Source organism: Psammomys obesus, unplaced genomic scaffold (assembly GCF_907164565.1).
Source record: "Psammomys obesus unplaced genomic scaffold, mPsaObe1.curated_primary_1811, whole genome shotgun sequence".
Taxonomy (NCBI): Eukaryota; Metazoa; Chordata; class Mammalia; order Rodentia; family Muridae; genus Psammomys; species Psammomys obesus.
In genome coordinates this window covers 25,625,297-25,651,316 of record NW_026585504.1, presented here as the reverse complement: position 1 = coordinate 25,651,316, position 26,020 = coordinate 25,625,297, and the positions used below count along the sequence as shown (strand labels likewise).

General features: G+C 38.1%; 1 protein-coding gene across 1 annotated transcript in view; it reads right to left on the bottom strand.

Moving 5' to 3' along the window:
* Positions 1–26,020, bottom strand: part of Mettl15 (methyltransferase 15, mitochondrial 12S rRNA N4-cytidine) — a 187,268-nt gene that overhangs the window by 152,024 nt on the left and 9,224 nt on the right. The gene's annotated exons all lie outside the window — the stretch shown is intronic.

Here is a 26,020-nt window from a genome sequence, read left to right as displayed (position 1 = left end):
GGAAGGAAGGAAGGAAGGAAGGAAGGAAGGAAGGAAGGAAGGAAGGAAGGAAGGAAGGAAGGAAGGAAAAAATCATTCAGGCCTTTCCCCAGGTTCCCAAAAATCTAGTGGCACAAAAGCTGTTTTCACAGCAAGCAATCTGAAACACAGCATAAGAATTTTGATTCATTCATAGAAGTCAAACATCATATATGCAAATATTTAATTACACTGGTCAACCCAATTCAATACCTGAAGGAAACATACAAATGTAAGAGCCACAGGGAGGTGGGAGGGGGAAGAATCAAGGGACACATTCTTGCAGAATAGCTACCATGATTTGTTAATATTTTTTTACAGATTTGCCAATCTCTTACCAAACTTACACTACTTGAATCCAAACGCTCACCTTTTAAAAATCTTCTCCTAATATATTAAATTCTAGGGCCTGCACTTAAGTGACAGCGGTAAGCCTAAAATTGCCTTGTAAGGTTGTACCTGCATCATAACACCTATCCCCACGATCAGGACATCCCACCTGACACGTAAGGTATTTTTTTCTAAAACAATCTACAGTTACCTTGCACTACTCAAACACCATTTATACTCCAGTTACTGCAAAAGATATGCTAATTATTCCAAAATGTTTTTTTTAAAAAGCTACAAAATTGGTACATCCTCAAATTTTAATTTTGTTTTTCTTTTAGATTAACTTCAAACAATACCTCCAGTGAGAATGGCATTCTGTATGGCATGATAATTTTTAAAATTATCACCAATTAAATTTTTTATTTGGTAGGACTTAGAAACTGTAATTAAATTCCATATGCCTAATCATTCTAATAGCTCTCTCAGTTTACAATTTGAGAAGATGAGCACTGAGTTTAAAAAAAAGCAGCCTCAACTTAAGCATAATAACCCTTATGAATAAATATGAATGCAGAGCTTCGAGTTCAAGCAGACGTAATAAAATTCCTACATAGAGCAGGAAAGAGACAGAATGAAAGCTCTTTTATCTATTTATTCATTTATTTATTTATTTGTGTGTGCGTGTGTGTTCATGTATGACATGTATGGAGGCCAGAGGACAAGTATGTGGGGCAGTTTCACTTCCTCCATCTGTATGTGGTTCTCAGGAACTGTAATACAGGACACTGTTTTTATAGCAAGTGTCAATGGCTACTGTGCCATCTTCCTAGCACAGTACACAAATTTTTAAGCTCTGACAGAAGTTTTCAGGATCTTGTTAAAAATAACCAAATCATGTGTCTGAGATAAAAAGATGCTGGAATGTTCCATAAGCAGCCATTCACCATAGTGAATACTCAGGTCACTGAAAAATTCCTTTCATGTGTAAATATAAACTCAATTGTAATTTATGAAAATCTCACAGGAATAACCTCCCACAGCACAAATTTTAAGGCAGCAAAACCAGTAGAGATACAGCTCCATGGAAAAACCTTTGATTAGCATGCACAAAAATCAGGTTTGAACCTTAGTACAGCAGGAAAAAAAAGCAAAGCAATAAAACTAATTAACAGACATGAATATGTCAATTAATACAATTGATATAGTTGATTCATTTTTAAGAATATGATAAAAGAAATGGATATTTTCTACTTATTTAATACAGACTAATGTTCTAATGTTATAGAACAAGAATAAATTGGATTTTGTGAAATATATAATTTTTCTCACATAATATACATTTTAATATGGAAGAAAAGTAACTTAATAAAGACACACCACTCATGCATATAATTGTGATCTAACTACACATAACTATTTAAATGAGTTATGTGACCAGTATTACAGTATTCTATTTCAAGACTATATCTCTTGCCATGACCTTTACAGAATAAAAAACAGGTTTCATTTTAACAGCTCTGGCTTCTCTAGATGGAGACCCAAGAAGCATACCAATGCTTTTCACACTGATTTCCATGGTAGGGGTATTTTTTCTAGGAAAGAGACTAAATCAGAATATATTTCAAACAGCCTACAAACTTCAGGAACTACTAATCTTTATTATAGATTTTATTTTACAAATGAAGCTTAAAAATGAAACCTTTAATATATAAATGAGCAATTCTTTTATTTCCTTTGAATCAAGTATCCTGCTTCACATTACAGAAACCACCAAATTTAAATAAAGCATAGTATTAGCCCCATTAAGCTAGGTTTTATAGCATTCATCTTTTGAAAGTGATCCTTCTGGTTGATTCCGGTCACATGAACTAAAACTGCTACCAATGAGACAATATTTAAAAAAAAAAATTAAATCATCCAAAGATGATTCTATTAAAAGATTATAAGTCTGGGGCTGGTGGGATAACTCAGCAGCTAAATCACTTGTTATTGAAGTGGAGTGACCTAAGTTAATCATTGAAATCCATGAAAAAGTGAAAGAAGAGAAGTAACTGATTCCACAAAGTGATGTCCTCTGACGTCCCATATACATGTCGTGGCATATGGGTGCATGTATGTGCGTACACAGGTATTAAAATTTTTAATTTAAAAATATTTATCATATTTAAAAATGGAATGATCATCTTCATTACAAGTACATTGGCACCACTGCACTTGATTTCCCTCATAAGCAAACATAAACGTGCAATGATTATATTCTTATGCAACAGATTTATTTATAGCAAGAAAAAAATAAAGGAATAAACATTCACATGGGAAATTGTAGCTTTTGTGCCTGCATTTAAATGAAGGATAAATGTCTGGAAGTAATGAAGAAAAGACAAATGAATTAGTAAAAAGAAAATTTATTCTGAACGTATACTGTTTACTAAATCTAATCAAGGATTCTCAGTTAAGCCGCTGATTTTTTCCATATCTTGGAAACCAGGTGACTTTAAGAAGGGTAACTTAACACAAGAGGCAGCATAAACAATGTGAGTGTCTATGCTGCGTGGGGAAGAAATACTCCATTGTACCACATTTATTTTATGCAACTGCAGACTCCTTTATATACAGGCGTCTCCTTTGAAATATGATTGCCATATGATTCTCAGCCTCACATTCCTATCACACTAGTCACTGCACAACACAACCTTCTCCATAGATCTCACACACACAGTACTCTGTGCCTTCCTTCATCCAACGAAGGAAAGCTCAATGGGGATATTTCAAAATGTGTTTGGGATGTATGTTACAAAGAATCCAAAAATGCCACTGGCACTTAACCAGTGAGATAAAAAAATACTGGATACCCGAGAGAGTACAAGTGCACAACAATAAAATAAAAAGTCTAAATTCTGTATGAGGTGTAATGTCTACTTATGAAGAATGGGAGGGAGCAGAAACAAGTCTGAAGTCAAACAGCATTATTCATACCATGAATGCATGTAATTGATCAGTTATTATGGTATATATTTATGGGGTATAGTGTGATACTCAATATATGAATTTTACAGAACAGTCATTGCTGTGCGTAGCAGGAAAATCTCTATCAAGATTATCTCTCTATTTCAAAACTTCAAGTCAGGAGCAGCTGAAATGGCTCAGCTGATAATGGCACTTTCTGCTACTCCTGTCCACCTGGTGACTGAGTTTGACTCCAGAAAACATGATGGAAAGATAGAACCAACTTCTGCTAAAAGTGGCATATAAAAGTGGATATTTAACCATGTCATTCCTTACTTGAAAACTCTTTAAATATTCCTAATGGCTGCAAAGAAAAAGGCAAAAACAAAATAAAAAAGCAACAGCAAAAATAAATAAATAAAAAAAAATTTAAGCATTAATATACTAGTATGTCCACATACTAATCTGCAAGAAGATGAGTTAAGTAACAAAGTGAATCAGCTATTACTGAGCTCTCATTAATTATAAGGCAAGGAAAGGTGCACACATACATTCATCCATGCAGGCCTCTCTAAATTAAATACAATAAAAGCTAATGGTGATTATTGATAATTAAAATACTAGATCAGAGTTGGTCCCTTCCAGAAATATTTCCATTTTAGGCAGATTCCTGACAACACACTAAAGTCAATAAGACTTCCAGATAGAAGAGTGACAAGTCACGTCAAGAGAATAAAATGTATTCAGTCAAAAGTCCTGGAAGAATAGGACGGTATGTGCACAAACTTTCTAATAAGAGGACAGTTTAAAACAGTGGTTCTCATCCTTCCTAATACTGCAACCATTCAAGAAAGTTCCTTATGTTGTGGTGACCTTCAATCATACTTTCGTTGCTACTTCATAACTGTAATTTTGCTACTGTTATGAACTGTAATGTAAATATTTTTGGAGATAGGTTTGCCAAAGGGGTTGCAACTCTCAGATAAAGAGCCAATGATTTAAAGAAATTAGTTACATAGATGTGAACAGACTAGAGAAAAAAAGAAGATAGTACAAACTCTAGAGGTATGCTAGGAAAAAGAACACTGAAATCTCAAAGTCCCCAAACCAAAAGAAGTGAGTATCAGAATCTACAAAGGAATAGTTATGCTACTAAGAAGGGCTTTCCTATAGAGGTGTAGAGGGATTTTAATCCAGCATATCTACTCTATCAAGGGATTACATCTAAAGACCTTCTAGGTCTATGTTATCTGGCTAGAAGGCAGGCACAATCTGTGTTACATTATGATCTGGCTGGAATTCAGACATGCCCTTAATACACACCTTTAATCCCAAACAAGGAAGGCAAGGTTAGTTTATAAAAAGAAGCAACCCAATTTGAAATTGACATCTAATTGAAGGGCAGACAAAGTGACAAATCAGAGAAAGATTGCACAGAATGAGTCAGAGATAGGATACACCCAACTTTCATGAGAACAAGACTACTTAAGAGGAGTTCAGGGAGAGAGAAGGGAGTTTTAAATGAGAGTTTCTTACTGGGACAGTTTTACAGAGACGGGTTGCAGAGAGAACAAGCTAGACACAGTGAAGGCAGAATAAGCCAGAGAATGAGAAAGAATCAGAATATTAGAACATATTAGCAGAATTAATCTGAGACCAGGTAAAGCAATTCAGTCAGAAGCCAAGAGAAGCTAATTTGAATCAGCCAGCTTAGAAAGGAGTAAACTCTCCAATAACAGCTGGGTTGAACCAGCCATTGAGAGTTTAGAAAGAGCTAGAAAGGTTTGAAAATGGCTTGGATCTCATCATTTCATCTAAAGACATCATGAACTCAATACGACTTCACTTTACTATAAGCAGCATATCTTCTGCCACTGTTGCCCAACGGTCTTCCTGAACCAGAAGCCAAAGTCTGTTCCCCAAGACACACACAGATGCACAAAGAGAAGTAAAAAGTGTTTCATAAAATGTAACTAATAATAAAAAAAAAGTGTTTCAAGTAGGATATTCAGATAAATTATAAAATCTACTATAAACATTACAAATATTTCAGTGTTAATCTAAAGACCTTTAAGAAGGATATGGTCACAAAGTTTTCATTTCCCATATTAAGAACTGAAATATGCACAATAAAGTGGCATTTTCGAGGTCATATCAATAATAGCACTACACAGATAAAGGCCAGGTCAGGTGAACATTTCCACTACACTTAATGACTCTTCATAAAACTTACATTAATAAAATACCTAGACCTGAGGCACAGCCATTAGAGCTGCAAAAGTTAGCTGTACACTCTCTCCGACCCCATTGCCTGCCATCCAGAGAAGGCCTGTGGGAAGCCCCAGCAACACTTCACATAGATCCCTCTCTGCCTATCCCCTACTGTCCTAATCCACCTAGGGCACAGCCAGCAGAGCAAGCAGAGGTGAGCTGCTGCTCTCTCCAACTCCCACTGCCCACCATCCCTGGGAGGAATGGAGGAGTACCAGCAACATTCAGCTTAGAGCCCCTCTGGGCCCCTACTGTCTATTCCATACCTGCCTAACCTACCTGGGGCACTTCCAACAGAGCACAGGCCTGCAGGACCACAGGAACATTCAGATCCAGCTGAAGCACAACTACCAGTGGTGAGCAGCAGGCTCTTCCCTGAGCTGTCAGGTCCAAGGCTCTGCAGGACTCACTGAGGAGTCCTCCATTGGAAACAACTGACCAAAACCAAGGACAGAGAGATGGTAAAGGCCAGCACAAGAACACAATCAAGCAGGACGAGGGAAATACGGCACCAGAAGAGCCCCGCTATCCTTCTATAGCCCTGGATATCCCAAAACAGCTTAAGTACTAGATAATGCCCTTAAATCCAACCTTATAAAGGTGAAAAAAAGGAAATGAATAAATCCCTTTAAGAAACAAATGAAAATACAAACAGGTGAAGGAAATGAATAAAACTATTTAAGACCTGAAAATGAAAGCAGAACCAATAAAGAAAACACAAATTGAGGGTAGTCCAAGTGCATCAAAGACCTCAACATAAAACCAAACACACTAAATCTAATAAACGCGAAAGTGGGGAAAACCCTTGAACTCACTGAAACAGAAAACTATGTTTATAGCAGCTTTATTCACAATAGCCAGAAACTGGAAACGACCTAAATGTCCCTCAACAGGAAAATGAATAAAGAAAATGTAGTACATTTACACAATGGACTACTACTCAGCTTTTAAAAGCAAAGACATCATGCAATTTGCAGGCAAATGGATAGAACTAGCAAAGATCCAAGTAAGGTAACCCAGACCCAGAAAGACAAATACAGCCTATACTCACTTAAAAGTGGATATTAGCCATAAAGTACAGGATAGCCATGCTAAAATCCACAGACTCAGAGAAGCCAAAGGGGGCCATCTCTGGGACAGGGAAGGCTCCAGAGAGTCTATGGGGGTGACCCTACTTGAGACTTCTAGCAGCAGAAGCTAAAGATTCTCAAGTGGCCACCTCCTGTAGTCTCCTAGGACTTCCAGTGGAGGGAGGATACCACCCATAAAACCTTAGACCCAAATTTTTTCCTGCCTACAAGAAAAACAGGTGTAAAGATGGAGCAGAGATTGAGGAAATGGCAAACCAATGACTGGCCCAACTTAGGACTTACCCCATGGGAGAGAGCCAATAACTGCTGTCACAATTGATATTCTGCTATGATTACAGACAGGAGCCAAACACAGCTAAATGCTGAGAAGCTTCATCTAGCAACTGATGGAAACAAATGCAGAGACCCACAGCCAAACAACAGGCCAAGCTCTGGGAATTCTGTGGAAGACTGTGAGGAAGAATAAAAGGAGCAGAGAGGATAAAGGACACCACAAAAGACCTAAAGAATCAACTAACCTAGGCCCAAGGAGGCTCAGAGACACTGAACCACCAACCAATCAAAGAGCATGCATAGACTGGGACTGGGACTAGACTTCCTACACATATAGAGCAGATGGGCAGCTTGGTCATCATTTGGGTCCCCTAACAATAGCAGTAGGGGCTGTCTCTGACTCTGTTGCCACCCACCGGATTCCTTTCCCCTAGCTGGCTGCCTTGTCAGATCCTCTTTGGAGTGGATGCAGTAGTCCTACTGAGACTTGAGGTGCCAGGGAAGGTTGATACCCCTTGAGGACCTCCCCTTATCAGAGTAAAAGGACAATGGGGAATAGGGGAAAGGGGCCATGAGAGCAGGACCAGGAGAAGGGGAGGGAGGGGACTGGGATAAGGCTGTAAAGAGATTAAATTAACAAATAAATAGAAAAATTAAAAAATAACATACCTAAGTCCTCAAAATAAAAAAGTGTCATTCAGAAGCATCAGCTTCAAATATTGTATTTTCTAATGCTCTTGATTTTACATAATTGTCATATCTAATTTTAATAATATGCCTTACATAATACTTACCTTTTCTTTTTTTTTTAATTTTATTTTTTTCTTATCAGTTACATTTTATTAACTCTGTATCCCAGCCGTGTCCCGATCCCTCATTCCCTTCCAGTCCCTCCCTCCCTCCCTCATCTCCACCGTGCCCCTTGCCAAGTCCACTGATAGGGGGGACCTCCTCCCCATTCATCTGATCCTGTTTTATCAGATATCTTCAGGACTGGCTGCAAAGCTCTCCTCTGTGGCCTAACAGGACTGCTCCTCCCTTGGGGGGTGGGGAGGCCAAAGAGCCAGTCATTGAGTTCCTGTTAGAAATAGTCCTTGTTCCCCTCACTATGGGAAACCAATTGGTTACTGAGCTACCACAGGCTACATCTGAGCAGGGGTTCTAGGTTACATTCATATATGGTCCTTGGTTGCATGTCAGTCTCAGAAAAGACCTGTGCCCAAATATATTTGGTCCTTGTGGAGCTCCTATCCTTTCCTCATTTTTTAATAATATGCCTTTCATAATACTTACCTTTTCAATTAGTATTATTAGTAAACTATAAGGCTGAATTTTAAGAGTCAACTTGAAATAATATAGAATCACTTGATGTTCTACTTTCCTTCTCTTTGCTGTAATAACACCATGATCAAAAGCAATTTATTTAGTGGGGGTGGAATGTAAAGGTTTATTTCATCTTACATTTTAAGAGAAAGTCAAGGCAGGAACAGATACAGAGATCATGGAGGAACAATGCAGATTGTATTATCTCTATGGTTTGTTCAGCTTGCTTTCTTATACAATCCAGTACCACCTGTTCAGGGAAGGCACTGCCAGGAGCAGGCTGAGACCAATCAGCAGTGAGCTGGGCACTCCCACATCAATCACTAATGAAGAAAATGCCATCTCCTGGAGTTGACCTTCTATCCAATCAGATATTGATTGGTTATGCCCATAAACTTTGAGCCACAACTGCACTAGCATATCTTGTAGACAGAACACCACTGAAGATTAAAAAGGTTATGGTTTGTTTGGTGTTTATATTTCACCTTTGATTTTGTGCAGAGTATCTTCCTATACCAAAGATGCTAGAACATAGAGATGAAGGTTCTGTGTAGGCACCAGAATGACTTCTCCATGTTCAATGAGTTGTGGCAGTGCTGTCTTCAGCAATGGGGGCTGGTCATCAGTTTGGATACAAATCTGGGCAGTGATCTAGGTTGTTTGTCTAGTGCTAGTGTAGGGCTGTATTTGTAGACAGACATTGCTTAAATTTGGTTTTATCATAGAACGTCTTATCATTTCCATCTGATTATCATCATCATCATTATACAATTTATTCACTTTGTATCTTGGTTGTAGGTCCCTCCCTCATTTCCTCCCTCCATCTTCCTCTCCTATCCCTCTCCCCTAGTCCACTAATATAAGAAGTCCACCTCCCCTACTATCTAACCCTAACTGATCATGTCCCTTCAGAACTACTTGGATCCTCTTCCTCTGTGGCCTAGCTAGGTTGACCCACTAGGGAGAAGTGATCAAAGAGCACACAACCAACTTCAGGTCAGAGACTATGGAACCCACATGGAGACTGAGCTGTCTATGGGCTACACCTGAGCAGGAGGTCCAGGTCCTTTCTATGCATGGTCTTTGATTGATGCACCCATCTCTGCAGTCACCCTAGGCCCAGTTTTTTTTACTTTGTTGATTTCCTTGTGGGGTTCCTGTCCCATCTGGGTCCTTCTCTATCCCCCTTCTTTCATAAGACTCCCTGTGCTCTGTCAAAAGTTTGGCTGTGAATTTCTACGTCTACTTGGATGCCCAGCTGCGTGCAGTCTTTTAGAGGACATCTGTGGTAGACTCCCATCCTGTTCCCTCTCATCTACTGTTTCTGATGTCTATCCTGTTTTCCTTTCTGAGTGAGAATGAAGCATCTTCCCTCCTTGTTGTTTACCATCTTTAGGTCTATAGATTTTAGTATGTTCATCCTATATTCTATGGCTAATATCCACTTATAAGTGAGTATATACCATGTATGTCTTTCTACTTCAGGGTTACCTCACTAAGAATAATATTTTCCAGTTTTATCCATTTGCATGAAAATTTCATGATTTCCTTGTTTTTAATAGCTGAGTAGTATTCCAATGTGTCAATGTTCCACAATTTCTGTATCCATGTTCTTCAGGATATAATATCCTGGGCTGACATCTGTGGGCTCTCTTACTCTACAGAACACAGATCCAGGTTCTTTTTGATTTTTAGAGTCTTCTTCATTGAGGAGTCAGATGATATTCTAATATATCTGCCTTTATATGTTACTTGGTCTTTTTCCCTTGGATCTTTTAATGGTTTTGTTGTTGTTGTTGTTGTTGTTGTTTTTCTGTACATTTGGTTTTGGAGACTGTAAGTGCCAAAGGGACTTTCTTTTCTGGCCCAGTCTATTTGGTGTTCTATATGCTTTTTGTACCTTGATATGTATCTTCTTCTTCAGGTTAGGGAAATTTTCTTCTATGATTTTGTTGAAATATTTTCTGTACCTTTGATCTGGGCTTCTTCTCCTTTCTATTCCTATTATTCTTAGATTTGGTCTTTTCATACTATCCCAGATTTTCTAGATGTGCCAGAACACTTTTAGATTTATCATTTTCTTTTAATGCGGTATCCATTTCTTCTTTCTTGCCGTCAATGCATGAGATAGTCTCTTCCATATCTTATATTCTGTTGGTAAGGCTAGCCTCTGGGGTTCCTGTTTAAGTTCTTAAATTTCCCATTTCCAAATCTCTCTCAGGTTGGGTTTTCCTCGTTGACTCTTTCTTTCAGGTCTTGATCTGTTTTATTATTTTTTTTCTAGTATTTGTGTTTTCATATCCTCTTTAAGGACCTCTATCATATCCATAAAGGCTATTTGAAGGTATTGTGTGGGAGCAGGGGCGAGCAGTTTCCGGACAGGGTTTCTCTGTGCAACAGCTCTGGCTTATTTGTAGACCAGTCTGGCCTTAAACACACAGAAATCTGACTGACTCTATCTCCCAAGGGCTGGGGCATTAAAGGTGTGCACCACCATGCCCTGCTAAGGAATTTTTCTTATGCTCTAACTATGTTGCAATACACAAAGTCTGGTGTAGTAGGGTTACTGGGCTTTAGTGGAGACATGTTGTCCTGGCTGTTACTGTGTTTTTATGCAGTCATCTAAACATCTGAATTTTAGAAGATTGTAATTCTAGGCACTGATATTTGGTCTTGTCTTTGTTAGGCAGTGTTGACTTTTTCCTTTCTGGTTCTTGGGAAGACTGCTGTGACTGTGTATGGCTAGATAAAAATTCTTCTGGGATCCTCATAGGCTTGAGCTTTGGATGTTCAGGTAAAATGTGCTTCTAGGTATTGGAAGTGCAGACTTAAGAATGGGGAGGATAGGGCCTAAGAGTGGGAAGGTTTCCGGGAGGGAAGAAGGGGATCCACAGAAAGCAGGAAAGAAGTGTGTTCCACAAAGATATGTTTAGAGGACAGACGATGAAGAAAGGCTGCAGCAGATGGTCTGCTGCAGCAGATGGTCTGCTACAGAGCTGGGAATTGGACTAGAGGATCAGACTTGGAGGAATGGAGGGAGAGGTAAAAATGTGCAGAGTAAGCCAATCTGTGTCCCTGGCCAAAGTGAAGATCATCTTGACAATGGTAAATTCAGGTGGGAAGATCCACTCACTATAGGTGGCATCATTCCATAAGGAGATACTGACCTCAATAGAAGTTGTGAACTAAGTGCTACCATGCATGAATTAATTCTCACTTTCTGTAGATATAAGGTGACTAGCTCCTTCAAGTTCTTGCCACCTTGATTTCCCTGTAGTAAGGGCTATAATCTCAATCTGGAATTGTGAGCCAAATAAACCTTTTCTCCCCTCTGTTGCTCTTCTCGGAGTTATTATCACAGCACTAGGGAAAGAAGCTAAGACAAGGACTATTTTTACTTACCGCATTGTAAGCCCAAAAGAAATATAAATACATCTCACATACTATATACATACCTAAAATACAGTTTTCAAAATGGCATAGTCCTCTGAAAGACTCTACCTAGCAGTGTATCAAAGCAGATATTAAGACTTATAACCAAACTTTTGGCAGAATGCAGGGAATCATATGAAAGAAGGAGGAATTAGTAAGACCTGGAGAGTACAGGAGCGCCACAAGGACCAAATATATCAGTGCACAGGGTCTTTCATGAGACTGTTTCTCCAACCAAGGACCATGTATGGCTATAATCTAGAACCCTGCTCGGATATAGCCGATGGTAGCTCAGTGTCCAAATTGGTTCTCTAATAAGGGAAACAGGGACTATTTCTGACATGAACTCAACAGTGAGCTCTTCCACCACCCCCCTCACAAGGGAGGAGCAGCCTTGCTAGGCCACAGAAGAGGACATTGCTGCTAGTCCTAAAGAGACTTGATAAGCTAGGGTCAGATAGAAGGGGAGGGGGTGATCCCCTGTTAGTGGACTTGGAAAGGGGCAGGGAGAAGATGAGGAAGGGAGGGTGGGATTGGGAGGGAATGAAGGAGGGGGCTATGGCTGGGATACAAAGTAAATAACCTGTGATAAACATAAAAAATAAATAAAATTTAAAAAATCAAAAAAATAAAAAATAAAACAAAATGGCATAGTCTTTATTCTATCACATCTATCTACCTAATTATCGATCATCTAACTATCTATATCTCTATGTACATATGTATGTATGTACATATGTCTCTATGTCTCTATGTATCTATCTATGTATCTATCTATCTATCTAGTTTTTTTAGACTAGGTCTAGTTCTCACTGTATTACCCAGGTTGATGTCAAGTTTCTGGCCTCAAGCAAGATTCCATCATAACCCTCCTGAGTACAAACTGACATGTTTGTTTGTTTGTTTGTTTTAATACAAAAAAGTATATGATTTCCTTATTTTTCATTGCTGAGTAATACTCCATTGTATAGATGTACCACAGTTTCTGCATCCATTCTTCAGTTGAGGGGCATCTGGGCTGTTTCCAGCTTCTGGCTATTACAAATAAAGCTGCTACAAACATGGTTGAACAAATGTCCTTATTGTGTACTTGTGCCTCTTTTGGGTATATGCCTAGGAGTGGTATGGCGGGATCTTGAGGAAGCGCTATTCCTAGTTGTCTGAGAAAGCGCCAGATTGATTTCCAGAATGGTTGTACAAGTTTACATTCCCACCAGCAGTGGAGAAGGATTCCCCTTTCTCCACAACCTCTCCAGCATGTGTTGTCCCTTGAGTTTTTCATCTTGGCCATTCTGATGGGTGTAAGGTGAAATCTCAGGGTTGTTTTGATTTGCATTTCCCTAATGGCTAATGAGGTTGAGCATTTCTTTAAGTGCTTCTCTGCCATTCGATATTCCTCTGCAGAGAATTCTCTCTTTAGCTCTGTTTACCATTTTTTAAGTGGATTACTTGGTTTGTTGCTTTTCAGCTTGTTTAGTTCTTTATATATATTGGGTATGAGTCCTCTGTCAGATAAAGGGTTGGTGATGATTCTTTCCCAATCTGTAGGCAGTCGCTTTGTTTTGATGACTGTGTCCTTTGCTTTACAGAAGCTTTTCAATTTCATGAGGTCCCATTTATTGATTGTTGCTCTTAGAGCCTGTGCTGTTGGTGTTCTGTTCAGGAAGTTTTCTCCTGTACCAATGAGTTCTAGGATATTCCCCACTTTTTTTTCTAGCCGATTTAATGTGTCTGGTTTTATGTTGAGGTCTTTGATCCACTTGGACTTCAGTTTTGTGCAGGGTGATAAGTATGGATCTATTTTCATTTTTCTACTTGTAGACATCCAGTTGGACCAGCACCATTTGTTGAAGATGCTATCTTTTTTTCCATTGTATGGTTTTGGCATCTTTGTCAAAAATCAGGTGTCCGTAAGTATGTGGGTTTATTTCTGGGTCTTCTGTTCGATTCCATTGATCCACCATTCTGTTTCTATGCCAGTACCATGCAGTTTTTATAACTGTTGCTCTATAGTACAGCTTGAGATCAGGGATGGAGATACCTCCAGAAGATCTTTTATTGTAGAGGATTGTTTTAGCAATTCTCGGTTTCTTAAGGATCATCCTGAGTGAGTTGTCCCAGAAGCAAAAAGACACGCATGGTATATACTCACTCATATAAACATACAATATAAATTAACCCACTAAAATCTGTACATCTAAACAAACTAAGCAAAAGAGAGGACCCTAACTAAAATGTTCAATCCCCATCCTGAAAGGCAAAGAGGATGGACATCAGAAGAAAAAGAAAATAGGAAACAACCTTGGAACCTGCTACAGAGGGCCTCTGAAAGCCAGAAGAAAACAGGAAACAACCTTGAAACCTGCCACAGAGGCCCTCTGAAAGCTTCTGCAGTATAGACTGTCAAAGCAGATGCTGAGCCTGATGGCCAACTGATGGAGAGATGAATGGAATTTTATGTAAGAAGTGGAAAATAGTAAGAGCTGGAGGGGACAGGAACTCCACAAGGAGAGCAACAGAACAAGATAATTTGAACACAAGGAACTTCCCAGAAAATCATACTCCAACCAAGGACTATTCGTGGAGATGACCTGGAACCCCTGCACAGGTGTAGCCCATGGCAGTTCAGTGTCCAAGTGGTTTACATAGTAATGGGAAGAGGGACTGCCTCTGACATAATCTGATTGGCCTGCTCGTTGATCACTTCCCCCTGAGGGGGGAGCAGCCTTACCAGGCCACAGTAGAGGACAATGCAGCCACTTTTGATGAGAACTGATAGACTAAGATCAGAAAGAAGAGGAGAACCTCCCCTATCAGTGGACTTGGGGAGTGACATGCATGCAGAAAGGGGAGGAAGGGTGGGATCGGGAGGGGAGGAGGAAGGGGCTTATGGGGGGATACAAAATGAATAAAGTGTAATTAATAAAAAATTAAAAAAAAAGTATATGAATTCACAAACAACTTTCCACTCTGGCAACTTTTCCATCAACACTAGATATAGATGGTTAAACTACATGTGGAGTATTTTTATAACAGTATTCTACAAAGAAGAAAGTCTTTAACTTAAAATCTTTCAGATAATGGTCATTCCCTCCATATTTATTCATTCCTAGAGAAACAAGCCCCCCCCCAAACAAGTTCCCACCAAAAACAAAACAAAACAAAAAAACTACCTTAAGAGGGCTGAGTCTCAGTAGTTTGTAAATCTTGAAGTCTCCCTCCACCTTTATACCACCAAACCTCCAACCAAACTTTCAACATGTGGATCCTACCAGAACATTAATTACCAGTAATTAAGAGTAGCACACATTCATCTATGAGAAAACAGGTTAATTATATTTCTACTCAATATATTTTTTAATCTAAGCTTTGCATTATCATTAATATATAAATATGAAATCAGGTTTTCTGCCTGGATTAAAACTGTAACATAAGAAAAGACCCACATGACATTCACTGGAAGCTTTCCTTCAAGGAGAACCATGCTTCTTCCCTATTAGGTATGACAAATAATTCACACAGTAGGTAAGAAAAATGTAATTAAGAAACCCCATTCATAACTCAAGTGAGTCTTCCTAGTCACTTAATTCCAATAAAACCCAGGACAGGCCCTGAAAGATGATGAGCTAGTAGCATGAACATTAGCCAAAGGCAAGGAAGAGAAATTTTCATAAAAAGAAATACGCCAAAACTCAAATAATAGACCAGAAATTGGGATCTTTCTATGTAAGAAGGTGCCAGACTGAACTCTGAGCAATTTCATTAGTATGTGTTTATGTAAATAAATTTGTCAGGTTTAGTAGTAATAATGGTAATAAATTAAATGGACCTATATAGTAATACTCAATGTACACAAAATAATAACAAGGTAAAACTTTCTTCAAATAAATTAAGCTCACATTAAAGATACAGTTTTAGATAAAAACAGAATAAATTAGAGCATAAAGTAGTTATTTTGGAGTTTGGGATAAAATGTTAACAACATGTAACAATTATAGAACACTCTACTTAGCAAAGACAATAAGAATAAATTTTCCTTTTTACCAGAGTTATTCACAAGACCATGGTGACACACAGCAAGCATACTAGCAGGGGTCTCTATCTTTTCATGTAAAGCCACTAATACTATCATTGATTCCATCTCATTCTAATTACCTTCATTAGTACAATCTCCAAATACCAGAAACATCTGAATCAGGGGATATAATGAAACCTCCACACCTCAACTTCCTCCCCTTAAATTCATAGCATGTGCCTCCAACTCATGCCTTTTAAGTAAAAGTTCCTCAGAAGAAACTTTTAATTTTAGCAAAGTTACTACTAACTAATATTATTAAAATAAAACAAAATATTTCTTATATTTCCCAACTTCTGTAAATGTCCAGTCTACATTTAAGTTATAAATTCCCTAGGAAGTGGGCCATGGATCTGAATGGATCTGCATCTACCTAGCAGGCACAATGCCTTAACCCAATCTCCAGCATCATATAACCCTGGCATGGTAGCACACATCTATGAATGCAGCACTTAGGCAGTCAAGGGAGGAAAATCAGAAGTTCAAAGTTATCTCAGCTACATAGTAAGTTCAAGGGCAGTCTCAGATATACAGCACTCTGCCTAAAGAGACAGACAGACAGACAGACAGACAGACAGATGCCCAACAGAGAAGTTGATTCATTTTCACTCATAAGTAGTCAAGTATTTTGTTTAATTTATTTACCATGGTGCTTGGATAAACCTCAGACCATGTTAAAAGCTAGGTATGTGTTCTAACAGTTGCTCAAAAGACTCTACTTTATCATTGATTAATAAATAAATAAATCCCACACTTTTCTCCAAAGAAATAAAATGTTGGTTTCATATGAATAGTTAAAAATATTAAAATGTTCATATTATTTATTTAAAGCATGGGATACAAGACCAAGTTTTAATTGCTTCATTATTTCTTCAAACAGCTAACAGTAAAATCAGCCCCAGAACTATGAAAGATAGGTAAAAGAAAAATCAAAGAAAGGTAGATAACAGCAGTTCATGAAGTAGCTTTCCCCTCTAAGTACTAATAACCTGTTTCTTCAAACCATCCTTTTAAAGGGTCCTGACCACACCACTCTTTTTATCTTTACTCAATCTGTTACAACACTACTCGATTAGTATACAACATTCTTTGAGCAATTTTTCATCCTAATCTCTCATTACAAATGAAAAGTGCCTATGAGAGATCAATCTAGAGTGAAACCCTGAAAAGTCCAATGAGATGACCTATGAAGCAGGTCTGGAAGGGTTATGAAAACAAGAAGAGCACAATGTGCTTCAAAGAACTGCTCAGAAGGTTGGTGAGGTCTTCTCAAGAGTTTTTAGTCAAACTGGCTGTCTTAAGTGAATAAGGAACATGACACCAGCCCTGGAGTTATTATAGATTGACTATTAGAATTTGAGGACTAATACTCATAGTTGGGGCTGGGAGGCAACTTTGCAGTAATATAAAACGGAAGTACTCTCCAATAGCATAGGTCTTTGGTTGGGCCAAGCACTGGTTGGGCATTCCCTCAGTCTCTGCTCTATCTGCACATCTTGCAGGCAGGGCAAACTTTGCGTCAAAGTTTTTGTGGGTGGGTTGGTGTTCCCTTCAGTCTTTATGGCCTCTGCTTGATTCCCCCTCATATCCTCCAAGGAGCCTACCTTGACTTCTCTCTCTAGCTTGTCACAGGGATACCCTCACCTTCAGTTTCTCTTTTCTCTACAGGCCATCTGTCCTCTAGCCTGTGCTCTCACCAGGTCAGTTCTCCACCCTCTTAACTCTCTGCGCCCCCTCTCCCACCCCACTGGAGAGTGCCAACCCCTGCACTTTGAATGATAATCTGTTAAACTTGCAGACAGGAACTTGGCCGAGTTGCCCTCTGAGAGGCCCTACCCAGCAGCACTTCAAAACAGATGCCCAGACTCACAGCCAAATACTGGGTGATGCATAGAGAGTCTTGTGGAAGAGTGGGAGGAAAGAAAAAAGGACCTAGAGGTGACAGGCACTCCACAAGAAGACCAACAGAGCCAACTAACCAGGGCCCAGAGGGGCTTGCTGAGACTGAAGCATCAACCAAGTACCATGCTTGAACTTGAACTAGGCCCCTTAGCCCCTTAGGCTTCGTGCGGGTCCTCTAGAAGGGAGGGGACTGCATGGAAAACAGACTCACTTGACAGCTTTTTGATTACTTCCCCTGGCTGGACTGCCTTGCCAGGAACAGAAGAAGAGGACAGGCTCAGTACTGATGAAACTTGATAAGCTGGGAAAAGAAGTTTCCCTTTTCTGAGGGAGGGAGAGAATAAGAGTGCAACTAGAAGAGGAGGAGGGTTGGGGCTACAACAAGGATGTAAAGTGAATAACATTTTTTTTTAATTAAAAAAACAAAAGTATTGGAATCTAACTGATAACATTTTCTACTATACAATTCTAAAGGAACAGGAGCATGGGAGATGGTTGCTCTCCTTTCTACAATTCACATAACACTTTTTATAAAATACTTCTGCACTCAGTGCTAAGGAAAAGTATACACAATAATATATGAATGTGCTTTGCAATAGTATCATCTAATATGATACTATACTATTATTAATAATATTTATCTTGGCCTTAAGTGAAAACTATTCCATCTTTATGAATATATTCAATATCTACAGTTTAGACTGTGAATTAAAAAAATGTTTAAAATTATTTTGCCTGGAAATTTAATTATAGATATATAAAATATAAAAAGCACATTGCAAACAATCAGTACACAGATAAAATTAAATGCTTAAATTAGAATAATGTACTACAATGACTTTTCAAATATTGAAAAGTATCTTAGCCAAAAAAAAGTTTTATGAACGAGAGATAAAATAAGCAGCTACAAAAGAAATGAATGTAATACTTTCTCAAACAACATTCAGCAAGCAAAACAAAAATCTTTAAATGCATGGCATTTGTTTCACGTAAAGGAGAAAGACACTTATACTCAATCACAAAAGAAAAAAAAGACATAGAGGGTCCAGGAAACATTACAAGATGAGTCACTGTAAGCCTCTGCAACTTTGTTCATTATAAAATAACATTTTAAGTATGCTACTTAAAGCTCAGCAGTTTTGTTATGAGAAGGCAGTAAAAGAAAGTAAAGTAAAATGTTATGAAAACTCAAAAGGTCAAGGTACACTTCCTACCACTCTTCACAAAAACAATATGGAACTCAGAAAAACGGTGAAAAGAGAACCAGTGGACCTAGCCCCGTGCAAGAGCTATGATTAGACTATTGATCAGGGTCTAATGCTGACCTACATAGACAGTAACCAGTCTACAGGATGACTCATGAACGTCTGTGAACAGAACAACCTCACTTATTTCTTTCTTCTTTTCTGTGGGCTTTCCATATAAAATTGACTTCTATTTTCTTAGGAGCTCTCTACTGAAACAAAATGGTCCTTAAATAATTAAAATTCAGCACATGGATATGACTTTTAAATAGAAAGATATCAGTTTTCTCACTATCTTTTCTTCTGTTTGGACCAGTGATTTTCAGACACATTTAATTTTTAGGGCAGTTTTGTATTCCTAGAAACATTAAGAGAAAAGGTCCACATTCTCTGCGCACATAATGTATAGCTACCCCCAATATCAGCCTCACAGTTTGGTAAATTCACTAAAAAGGATGAACTTATATTGACATGTTTTCTAAATGGTTCCTATAAGGAGTAATGTTGGAGGTTGTTCTAATGCTAATTACTGGCCCTCATGCTTTGGTTACTGCCCACAGGACACACCCATCCTTGTTTGTGTATACCTGCCTAAAACATTACACCTGATTGGTTCATTAAATACCCTATACCTGGACAGGGGAGAACAGGATAGGCATGCCTAAGATTCCAGGGCTTCAAAAAGAATCACAAGAAACACATGGGAAGAGATAAAGAAGGAAAACACCAGGATGAGTGAGCCTGGAGAAGAAAGCACGTGGGACCAGGAGGAAGGACTCCAATAATGGTGTGAAAAGGACCAGATGAAGAATAAAAGCAAATATTTATAAGATTATGGATGGATGGAAGACAGGAGGATTAAGGTGGATGGCATTGGATAGGGGCTGGGAGATGGATGGTGAAGTGATTCAGACAGAATATATAGGAATATCTGCCCTGCCCAAGATAAATAAGGCAATTATAAATCTAGCAAGTGACTGTGCAGATTAAATAATACCACCATGATGATCTTAGGGCTAACAATAAACATTACATAGCTCAATCATCATTTATATTTACTATAACAAAGTAATACGAACTTGAGTTTCTTCTTTTCTTTACATTATAATTACTTTAGCACTGAATAATATAACATTGTCTAGAGTTAGCACAATACACTCAATATCTTATTGATAGATATCTTTGTTCCTTACAATTTTGGCAATTATGTATAAGGCTGCTACAAACATAATTATGCAGCTTTCTATGTAGCCATGTTTTTATTCTTTTGAAGAAAATACCAGTAAGAGTGATGAATGGGTGCTGATCTAACTGGATGTCTACACGTAGAAAAATGCAAATAGATGCATACTTAAAACCCTTCACAAAACTAAAGTCCAAGTGGATCAAAGACCTCCACATAAAACCAGACACATTAAATCGGTTAGAAGAAAAAGTGAGGAAAACCCTAGAACTCATTGATACAGGAGACAACTTCCTGAACAGAACACCAACAGCACAGGCACTAAGAGCAACAATCAATAAATGGGACCTCATAAAACTGAAAAGCTTCTGTAAAGCAAAGAACAAAGTCATCAAAACAAAGCGACTGCCTACAGATTGGGAAAGAATCTTCACCAACCCTCTGACAGAGGACTCATATCCAGTATATATAAAGAACTAAAGAAGCTGAAAAGCAGCAAACCAAGTAATCCAATTAAAAAATAGGGAACAGAGCTAAACAGAGAATTTTCTGTAGAGGAATATCGAATTGCAGAGAAACACTTAAAGAAATGCCCAACGTCATTAGCCATTAGGGAAATGCAAATCAAAACCACCCTAAGATTTCACCTCACACCCATCAGAATGGCCAAGATGAAAAACTCAAGTGACAACAGATGCTGGAGAGGCTGTGGAAAAAGGGGAACCCTTCTCCACTGCTGGTGGGAATGTAAACTTGTACAACCACTCTGGAAATCAATCTGGCACTTTCTCAGACAACTAGGAATAGCGCTTCCTCAAGATCCCGCCATACCACTCCTAGGCATATATCCAAAAGAGGCTCAAGTACAAAATAAGGATATTTGCTCAACCATGTTTGTAGCAGCTTTATTTGTAATAGCCAGAAGCTGGAAACAGCCCAGATACCCCTCAACTGAAGAACGGATGCAGAAATTGTTACATCTATACAATGGAATATTACTCAGCGATGAAAAATACGGAAATCATGAAATTTGCAGGTAAATGGTGGGACCTGGAAAGGATCATCCTGAGTGAGCTGTCCCAGAAGCAGAAAGACACACACAGTACTCACTCATTTAGACATATAACATTGGATAAACCTACTTAAATCTGTCCATCTAAAGAAACTAATCAAGAGACAGGACGCTGACTAAAACGCTCAATCCCCATCCCAAAAGGCAAAGAGGATGGACATCAGTAGAAGAAGAAGAAAACAGGAAACAACCTAGGAACCTGCCACAGAGGGCCTATGAAAGGCTCTGCCCTGCAGACTATCAAAACAGATGCTGAGACTTATGGCCAACTGTAGGGCAACTTGCAGGAAATCTTATGTAAGAAATGGGAAATAGTAAGATCTGGAGAGGACAGGAACCCCACAAGGAGAGCAACAGAACCAGAAAATTTGAACACAGGGGTCTTCCCAGAGACTCATACTCCAACCAAGTACCAGGCATGGAGATAACCAAGAACCCCTGCACAGATGTAGCCCATGGCAGTTTAGTGTCCAAGTGGGTTCCATAGTAATGGGAAGGGGGACTGCCTCTGCCATAATCTGATTGGCCTGCTCTTTTTGATCAGCTCCCCTGAGGGGGGAGCAGCCTTACTAGGCCACAGAAGATGACAATGTGATCTGATAGACTAAGATCAGAAGAGGACCTCCCCTATCATTGGACTTGGGGAGGGGCATGCATGAAGAAGGTGGAGGGAGGGTGGGACCTGGAGAGGAGGAGGGAGGGGCTTATGGGGGGATACAAAGTGAATAAAGTGTAATTAATAAAATAAAATTAAAAATAAATAAATAAAATAAAATAAAAATTTCAAAAAAGAGTGATGAATGAATTGTACAACAACAGTGCGATTGGGTTTGTAAGAAACTGCCCAATTCCCTTCCTCTATGACTATCTTCATGCATTTCCAAAGTATTGCTGTTTCTGATACTCTGTATCCTGTCAACAGTTAGCACTTCAAATGCCCATTCAGCAGTAGTTGTATCTCAACTACTGTTTCATTCTGCTTTTACCTGATGACATATGGTGTGGGAACATCTGTTCAAAGGTTTATTTGTGGTCTGCGTTTTCTTTAATGAGATGTACATTGAGATCTTCGTCTGTTCCCTTGCTGAATAGTAAGGGTGTCTTAGATGTTTTAGAGAACAGTCTTTTTAGCATAGGTGTCTTTTGCACAATCCCCAAGTTTTTCAGTTCCTGGCAGTGTCTTTCATAGAGAAGAAATTATAATTGTAATCAAGTCCAAATGATCAATCCCTTTTGTCATTGCCCATATGTTTGGTGTTGTATCTATAATTGCTAAATACAAAGTAAAGAGTTTCATCAATCATTGATATTTAAGGACTATAACATACATTTTGGTTTACATTAAATGATAAAGAAAAAATTATTGTAAAACCTCATATGCAATTGTGTAAACTCTATATAAGATATAAGTTATATACTTTTTATTGTTCCTTTTCTGGCTATTCTTGGTTGTCAACTTGACTACATCTCTTCATATTAATTAAAATCCAAAAATAGAGGGCACACCAAAGACAGATTTTATTATTTTTTTTTATTAATTTCTTGCTTCAGTAAGAAGATTTACTTCTAATTCAGATATTGAGGTGGGAAGACAGAGGCTTTTACTCTGGATCTTGAGTTGTAATGACACCTTTAATCTGGGATACAACTTCTGCTAGAAGCCTAACAAAGGATATGGAAAAACGAAGTTTTGCTCTTTGACTGCTTAGCTTAAAAAATATCACACTCAAAAAAAACAATTCAATACAAAGGCTACCTAATGTGGTACATATTTTTAAGACAAAAACATTCTTCAAAGGTAGAATGCAATGAGAAAAAAAAAATGCCCCAGAGAACATACATCATTTTTTAAAGAAATAAATCCACTAACTCCTGATAATTTGTTCTTTCTGAAATTTTAGCTTGCTAAAGAAAACATAAGTGTAGTCCAAGCCAGGCTGCACTGCCGGACTTGTCTTGTAAAACTTAATAACTCTAAGAACTCAGTGTTGAACTAAACAACCTCCTCCTTGCTGTCATAAGCCTTCAGCACTTGCAGAAGGAGAACAATCTCATCATTTTTCTCTTTGATGTTTGTCCTTCATTTAAAATGGAGGGATTTTCAAGTAAAAAAAAAATACTGCTGATATTAAATACACTACAAGAATAGTAATGCGATTTTAGAATGGAATTATGAGACTGGGGAATTCTAGGGATTACTGTGAATGGGAGAGTGGTTGACTGACAGTCAGGTCTAGTGTTCAGTCCTGTGGCCATGCATGTGTGCACTCATGTACATATGAAAGAAATGGTAAATTATCACAGCACCATAACTTTAGCAAATCCAGTAATTATAAAAATTACTATTAAATTAAAAAAAGTTTTAATTGTGAAATATTTATCACTGGACCTTGCATTCTTAGCGGGCCAACATAATCTATTCTTGTCAGTTCAGGTGGCCTTGTTTCTGATCCTCCCAGGTCTCCCATAGTTATTTAATAGGACAAATGTGCCACACAAAAGCTGAAATTCTATAAAGCCAGACAAGCTACCTTAGCACGAAGGGACATTCTTCTTCTTACTACCGCACACTTGTCCTCTGATTTGACTTTACCACATAAAACATCATTTGAAAAATAATATGTAGCAATCCTTGGAGTAACCACAGGATATGTCACAGAACCAAGATACATATGTCCAAGACATCACAGAGCAGAACTCAGTGTGCTAGGAAGGTGTTATTGCTTAGATACAAAGCCATCTCCCAGTAAGCTTGGTGTTCCAGGCTTCATCCTGGACTGATTCAGCTACTGAGGTGGAATTGGACCATAGCGATGCTCACTATAACTATGAAGTCAACCTAGTGATCATTACATAGCTTAACAGCCTACTAGGAAGTGAAATATATCTAGAAAAGTTACTGGAGAGGTGCATTTGAAAACTCCTCTCTGCTCCCTGACCATTTCCCTTATAACTTAGCACTGTGAAAGAAGCCATAAGATGCTGAGCTAAATTAACACTACTAGTAAGCATAAGTCCTTGATAACCTCTGGGTGCTATCATATCATAAAGTAGGTAAAATAACACTACTTCCAGATTTTGAATAATGAAGTCAACATAGCATAGAATAATACATTTCTGAAACAAAATTTTTCAGGCAACTAATATATTCTTATAAAAAGCAGTGGTATGGATAGTGCTTACCTACAACATGCCACATCCTGGGACTGATGCCCAGAATCAAATAAATGAACAACTAAACTAGACAAAACTGAAGGTCTGGATAGTTCAACTGACAAAATAGACAAAAGTAAACATGAAGGCAAACTGTGATTCATTTAGCTTTTCTGAACTACCTAAGCAGTAGAAGACAAGAGTTCTTACCCTTAAAATTCAAACTGTGAAATATATTTATTGTATTTGGAAAACTAGCTATAATTCTGAGCAAATTTTCATAATCAAGAACTTCTTGAGGTTGGTACCTTTTAAACATCAAATAAAAGGAAGTAACTGGAACATTCCCCTAGACTTCACTTAATACAAGGTGTTTTTTGTAAGTTCCTGTGTGATCAAAAGTTTCAGCTCTAAATTCACCCTTGAAGGAGATGTAGAAAATAATAATTAAGAGGGTGCTAGGTGTAAGTGAATGCATGACTCACAGTATGCAAAGTAAAATGATTTGTGGAGAAGGCACAGGAAGGAGAGGAGCAAATAATGGATTCTGGATGCAATGAAGACCTTTCCTGTCCAAAGCCTGTCACCAGTTCTTTATTACTTGAGGATTAAGGAAATAGTGAATAAAGCTGCCTGCCAGACAGCTGAAAAGGTAAAAATAACATTATCTCTATGTGTGCCTCACTTGAAATTTTTCAGAAATAACATTCATAAAATTAAACTTTCTATTAAAAGTTCCTGGAATATCAAACTGAAATCAGAACAATGGAAATGTCAAAATAAACCAGGATTACATTTTTCCCAAGAACCTGAACAGAATGAAAAAGTGTTGGGTCAAGTTGTAAAATCACCTACGTTTGTTCCACTTGGTTTCAGGAAAAAAAGAAAATATAGTACATTTTTACTAGGAGAGTCAGGAGGTTTTCTTTTTCTACTCTATATTAGGTACTCCCAGGAGAGTTCAGCAAACTGACAAAATGTACTTTTATTTTTAAGATCCAGAGATCAATCAGAAGCCACTCAAACTCCACCTTATACTTTTCACTTGTATGTCGCATGCATAAAACACAACATACACATTGGAATATTCTTTAAGTACATTGAGAATCATTTCCCAGCCCTCTAGCTAAGAAGCATAAATTATACTTATCTTTCCATTATCAGGGTCTACAGGAAATAAAAAAAAAAAAATCTCATTTGATGAAGTTTTATTCAGCAGAAAGTTTCACCCTTTGTGAATGTATTTAAATCTACATTTACATATATTTAGAGTTACTGCTATGTGACAGCATTCACCTAAAGACCTTACACACATAAACTCTTTTGAAAAGGCCAGATAAGCCAGAAAGTGGTGGCACACACCTTTAATAACTCAGAGGCAGGCAGATCTCTGTGAATTTGAGGCCAGCCTGGTCTACAGAGCAAGATCTAGGACAGCCAGGTCTACAAAGAAAAAACCCTGTCTGGAAAAACACAAACAACCAAAAACAAAAAAACAAAAAGGCCACATAAATTCTGTTAACTATATATTGCCTAGGGTGAGGTAAAAAAAAATATTTTTATGATAAACAAATATACTCCCTATCACTGGTAAATGAACAACATCCAATCAGTCTAGTTTACTTGATCCAACCTAAAGAAAGCTCTAAGGAAAAATAGATAGATAGATAGATAGATAGATAGATAGATAGATAGATAGATAGATAG